Source organism: Saccopteryx bilineata, chromosome 9 (genome assembly GCF_036850765.1).
Source record: "Saccopteryx bilineata isolate mSacBil1 chromosome 9, mSacBil1_pri_phased_curated, whole genome shotgun sequence".
Taxonomy (NCBI): Eukaryota; Metazoa; Chordata; class Mammalia; order Chiroptera; family Emballonuridae; genus Saccopteryx; species Saccopteryx bilineata.
The window spans coordinates 27,260,374-27,266,966 of NC_089498.1; the positions used below are offsets into that span (position 1 = coordinate 27,260,374).

At 42.8% G+C, this 6,593-nt stretch overlaps 1 non-coding gene across 1 annotated transcript; it reads left to right on the forward strand.

Annotated features, from left to right (window-relative positions):
• Positions 1-6,259: 6,259 nt before the first annotated feature.
• Positions 6,260-6,335, forward strand: TRNAV-AAC (transfer RNA valine (anticodon AAC)). Its single transcript has one exon. It is a non-coding gene; the product is annotated as a tRNA-Val (tRNA).
• The last annotated feature ends 258 nt before the right edge of the window (positions 6,336-6,593 follow it).

A 6,593-nucleotide genomic window follows, 5' to 3' on the forward strand; every position in this document is an offset into this window, starting at 1 on the left:
AACGGGCGGTATGCAGCCAAAAGTAAAAGGGAAACAGAGGTTAATATGTGGCCCTTTCAGATTTCAGAGTCAGGAGACACACCCTCCCTTCCCCCACCTCCCCAGCCTCCCCTAAAAAAAAAAAAAAGCAATAGCTCTTAACATAAGAGAGCAAGAAGTTTTATACATTCATCCAAAGCTATAGAGTTCACTTTCAATTGGATGACAACACAAGTTTTGGAATCAGACAGACCTGCATACAAGGTCCAGCTCAGCCACTTAGCAGCTCTGCCCCCTCAGGCAAGTCACTGAGCTTCTTTGAGCCTCTCTGTAGAGAGAGGCAGCGAAGGCAGGGCCCATCTCATATGACTAATGAGGGTGACAGCAATGACGTATAGTGAAACCTAACCACCCTCCTGTACATATCAAGTCAGAGACAAAATGATCTCACTTCAAGGAGACATCAAAAGCCAAGGAGCTGATTTCTGGAGAGTTGAAAATCCACAAAGATTTCGTGCGGGACGTACGCCGGTCCTCGATACTCGTCCGCCTCCTTCGAAGGACACGGGGCCGCCCTCGCACACGTACATGTCTCTCTCAGCAGGGCAACGCACGTGCGCGGATCGCCCACAGCCGTCCCGACCACATGAAAGCGCCTGGCGCTCCCCAGCGACCTGCTGGCACAGGGTAGTCATTCATCAAATGCTGGGAGCTCAGCACCAGACGCACAATGAAAGGTTAGCCCCCGGGTGGTGTTGCGTTGGTATTGGCTTTCCCTCTCTGCGGCTGTCTGATCAGTACAAAGCTCTCTACTGTTTACAAATGTTAGAGAGTTCTGGCCTTTTCTTCTCATTGACTTTTTAATTTTCGTTGGAAACTTCAGCCGGCAATGAAAAGGAAAGGCTGTGTTTGGCCATGTGCCTCCAAAGTCCTGCCGGACAAACGGCGCCGCTCCCAAGAGGTCCAGGAGGGCCAAGGAAGAGCCGCCGTTATCCGTTCTGTGCAAAAACTGAAGCGGTTGTTTTTCTGATGCTGCATATATGCCCTTTAACCAGTCACACCTGCCAAGGGCATTCAGCGCAGAGTTTAGTATGGTGCGCATTCAAGAAAGAGCAATTTCTATTATAATTATAATAATTATTAATTTTACCCAGTTATGCTTATTTCCATCACTTGCATGATGAAGAATACAGAATGTATGTCAAAGATAGGAAGTAACTTCTGAAGCAAACAACCCTTTCGTTGATAACAACGGTTACAGAAGCAGCCAGTACCACCACATAGTCTGAGCATCAGAGGATTGAACTTGGGCAAGGTGCAAATATTTTATTTTGCTTACTGGTTGTCACATATGAATGTGGAAAAATAAGTGTCATATTTCTTGCAAAAATAAAAGAATTGTTTTCTTCTAGATTTCTTTAAAATATTTTTCTCGAGCAGCACTATCAAATACAACATTCTGGGATGATGGGAAGTTGTATAACCTCGCAAGAAACTGACTGATACATCCATGTTACAAACAACTTAACGTGATTGAACAATTTTAAGATGTAATAATGCCACATTCTGTGACGTGTATATACCCTACTTTACTTAGCCACTCCTCTACTTTTTCTTATTATAATTGCTTTCCATTTAATATTGACAACTCAAGTGCTATTTCTGAGATTCCTCCCAGTAAATATACATTAAACTGGGAAACCTAAGTGTCCCATTAACGATCTGAACATCTTTTGGGTTTTGTATGTCATCTAAGACTAACCGATTTGTGAGAAAGATTTAACGCGTGCTAATCCATTTATGTATACACGTATATGGATGCCACTGCGAGAGAATGATTTGATTAACAAAAAGTCACAACAGGTTGACTTCCTTGAAGATGTTGCTGTTAAAGTCCTGGATTGGCTTGTAACACTTTATGTTGAAGTACTTTCTGTTTCATCAATGAGACATAATCTGGTCACAGTCTGGGTGAATCCATATTCACCCAGAAGCTTAATAAACAATTATATATTATGGCCAGCAGAACTCACGGTATTTGCTCCTACAAAAGGGATAATGAGTCACTTTCTTTCCCCCACAAATTCATACAGCAGGATAAACTGACACTGTCCTAGGCACTCTGCTGTGATACAAGACCAAAGACTTTGCTCCTGATTTTTGATGAGGTTAACATGTAGTTGAGGGGGGAAAATGCTACGCTCTTTAGGCAGGTCGCCTTAAAGTCAATGCTTTAACAACAAAAGGTAACATCCCCGTGGCTGGAATGTCGGGGTAATGTCTTTGGGGAAGTGGATGAAAATTTATCTTTCAGAAAAGGCCAAGTCTTAGAAAATCTGAAAGAGGAATGGAAAATAAAGATTCCTGGCCTGCTTGGATGGTAACTAGAGGACTAGTCTGGGTGAGGGAGATGCATTTATTGGACACAAGTGGGAGTAAGGTAGGAGAGGGCCAAATAGTCCCTGAGTGAGGTGTGAATCTGCAGGGCTTTGTTCTATAGCCAACAGGGGTGTAATTTAACAATATAACGGCTTACAGAGATTCCTGCTTTCGGATATTGGTCTGTTTGTGATGAGATGAGAAGAAAGGACATTTGGGGACAGAAAGAGCATTTGAGGGAACTGTCTTAACTGTCTAAATCTGAGGTGAATAAAATGTGAGCTCAAGTCGCTGGTTCAAAACCCCAGGCTCACCTGGTCAAGGCACATATGGGAGTTGATGCTTTCTGCTCTTCCCCCTCTTCTCTCTCTCTGTGTCTCTCTTTCTCTCTGTTTCCTCTCTCTAAAAAAAAAAAAAAGAATAAAAATATCTAAAAAAAAAAAAAAGTGAGCTCAAGCACATCCATGATAATGAAAATTCTTTGGAGGCATGTTGAAGAGGTGTAATTGAAATACCTTTGAAGTTACGTGGATGTTGTAAGATAGGGGAAGAAGCATACAAATGCACTCTAAAGTTTTAAACTTTAGTTATTAGGAGAACTTCTTATAGAACTACTGAGGGAAAGGGAAGCTGAGGGGACGCATCCGTTTAGGAGTGGCAGAGGTATAAGACATGTGACTCTGGTCTAGGATAACTGGGTTGAATGTGTTGATACAGATGGATGATCCTAGTCAGTTGACATATGGTTAAAAATATCTGACTGAAGCTCAGTCAAGAGATTTGACATTGGGAGCCACCGTTGGAAAAGGAATAACTGAAGCTATAGAAGGGAATGAACTCGTCAAGGGAAATGCTATGGAAATAAGATTGGGGTCTTGGGACAAAATCTTAAAGAACATCCATCCAGAGGGATAGGAGACAAAGAAGTTGAGGATAAAGGGAAAGGAAAAACCAGGAGGAGAAGAAAAAAATGGATGCCACGGAAAGGTTTGGGATCTTGGGATAGTTACCTTGGAAGATATCACAGAGTGTAGTGGTTTTGACATTTAATCTAGCCACGTTTCTTTTTGTCCAATGAAGACCTATGTGGAAACTCTATAGCAGAACTGCTCCAGGAAAAGAGAGGCTGGGGACACGAAGAGCTGTCTTCCTACTTTCACACCAAGCATCCATCACGACAGAGACAGTGTTCTCCAACTCCCCAAGACTCCATCAACATTTGAAATCATCGCCATGTTCCGATCCTTTGTGTCTTAAATACGAGGAGCTGGTACTCTAAGAGGAAAAATGCATTGTACAAAGGCAGACCCTATCGGGGGCAGACTCCCGAGTCCCACTCATTTCCTGATGTCTAATTTGTTTGCTTCCAAGTACCAGCAATACTTCTTATTGTGTCCAGAAACCTGAGTGAGAACAGGAGCTCAAGAAGGAGGGATGCTGACCTGGGGATGATGCTACAGAGAGCATACCGGTGGATGATAGAGTCCTAGAAAGGCCACCCAAGAGCACAGACAGGCTGCTGACCCTCCATCTCTGCCCTAGCCCAAGGACATTTCTATCATCACTTTCCATGGGTCTCAGAAGAAAAATTCATTCTCCTTACACCGTTTTATACTTTGAAAGTATTATCAGATCCATTATCTTATTTGATCATCACAATGACCCCAGATGGGGGATATTACCTTCTTCACATTTTACACAATGACCCAGGTAGTAACTGGCCTAAGATTATATAACTGTTCCCACGCTAGCACTAGGATTAGAAGTCAGGTCTCACCATTTCCAAGTCCAGAGTTCTTCTGGTATACTCCATTTCCTCCTGCTCCCCAAGAACAAAACAGGGCAGCTGTTAAAATTAATGAATAAACCATAGTACCAGAAGGTTATGTGTCCCACCTAAATTAGTAATTAGACATTTCTGGTTCCAGGAAACATACTCCACCCTGTCTCTGGCAATGAATATACCTAGAAAACATGGGCATCATATGTGAGGCAGTTATTTGAGGACCCTGGAAAGTAAAATCGTAGCATGGAGGTTGAGGAGAAAGATCAGAATGTGAGGTACCACCAGACCTCTGGCAGGTTCTGTACTTTTTTTTTTTTCCCTCCAGTGTACCTAGGTCTGAACGCAACACACTAGAACTGGCCACAGACATAGGGCAGAGCACAGACAGCTGTAGGGTGAAGCCACCTTATTCTGTCCTGAAAAACCTGAAGAGAATGTTTAACTCCAAAAGAGAGTATGAAAACCCCCCATTTTGTTCATTCTTTCTGCCCCTGTCTTCTCCTCCCACCCCATTCAATCCTGTGAGGGTGGTGGGCGTGGCCAGCAGCAGGCGCTACGGGAGCCAAACTCTGAGGGAGAGGACTGTCTCTGTCCATTTGGTGGAGCTGCCATCCCAAGGGAATGAGGAGAGCCTTCGTTCTTCTCCCTTTGTTCTCCCATTGTTGGGCCTTGACTCAGCCAATGAAAGTGACTAATCCCCATTTTTTTCTAGCCAGAGGACCAAAAGGAGGTGTCCCGGAGAACCAGAAAAGAGAAAGGAACTCAATAAAACAGACCCATACGCGTGTTTATGAACTCTTGGGCTCACCTCACTTACAGTACAAGTACATGGACAGACCTGATTCTGTTCAGTATAAAACACATTGATTAATGACCTAAGAACCTATCTTCCAGGGCTCAGTCTAGCTACTAGGTGGGGCATATGCTTGACAGATCCCAACAGCACTGGACAGGCTTTGCAAACAAAAGAACATTAGAACATGGGATAGAACTTGGGTCCTGACAAAAAAAAAACTCAGGTCAACTGACTGCTAAAGAAAAACACTAATATTCTCTAAGGATTTTTGGAAAGATCCAGGGTCGCTTAATATAACATTACAAAGGTTTAAAATACAATCTGAAAGTGCTTGGCATATGAAAAAATCAAGTAAATCTAAACTCATACAAGAAAAGGTAGCCAACAGATACCAAGGCAGAGATAATATAGATGTTGAAATTATCTGACAAAAGAACTTATTAAATACTAGTATACAAATGCTTGAGCAAGCAACTATCAACTCTTTGAAACCCAAGAAAAGGTGGGAAGTCTCCGCAAACCCATAGAAGGTCTAAAGAAGAATCAAGTAATTTTAGAACTGGAATAAGAACTTACCAGATGAACCTAATAGCAGAATGAAGGTGACAGAAGAGTCAGTGAACCTGAAGATGAATCAGTAGAAAAGACCCAATCTGAACACAGAGAAAAAGATTGAAAAAAACTATAGAACAGAACCTCAGGGACCTATATGATAATGATAAAAGTTTTAACAAACATGTGACCAGGATCCCAGAAAGAAGAGAAATAGTAGTAAAAAATATTTTTAAAATGATGAATGACAACCTCCCAAATTTGATGAAAAATGCAAACATACAGATTCAAGAAGCAGAGTAAACTCCAAAAAGGATAAACTGAAATAAATTTATACCAACACACACAATATAATCAGTCAAAACTAAAGACAAAGTATAAACTATCCACAGAGGAAAAACAAGGGAAATGACTGCAGATTTCTCATTAGAAACTATGGGGGCCATAAGAAAATGGCACCATATTTTTAAAGTTTTCAAATAAAGGAACTGTCACTGCAAATTCTGCATCCAGCAAAAATATTCTTCAGAAATAAAGGTCCAATAAAGACATTCTCAGATGAAGAAAAACTAGGATTAGAAGTCAGGTCTCACCATTTCCAAGTCCAGAGGTCTAATCAAATTCTGAAAGAAGTTCTTCAGAAGAAAGAAAAATATTATCAGACAGAAATTTGGAATATTAGTAATGAGGAAAGAATAAATATAATAGATCACTCTCCTCTTGAGTCCCTTACAATACATTTGCAAGTTTAAAGAAAAGTTAAAACGGCCCTGGCCGGTTGGCTCAGCGGTAGAGCGTCGGCCTAACGTGCGGAGAACCCGGGTTCGATTCCCAGCCAGGGCACACAGGAGAAGCGCCCATTTGCTTCTCCACCCCTCCGCCGCACTTTCCTCTCTGTCTTTCTCTTCCCCTCCCGCAGCCAAGGCTCCATTGGAGCAAAGATGGCCCGGGCACTGGGGATGGCTCTGTGGCCTCTGCCTCAGGCGCTAGAGTGGCTCTGGTCGCAACATGGCGACGCCCAGGATGGGCAGAGCGTCGCCCCATGGTGGGCAGAGCATTGCCCCCTGGTGGGCGTGCCGGGTGGATCCCGGTCGGGCGCAT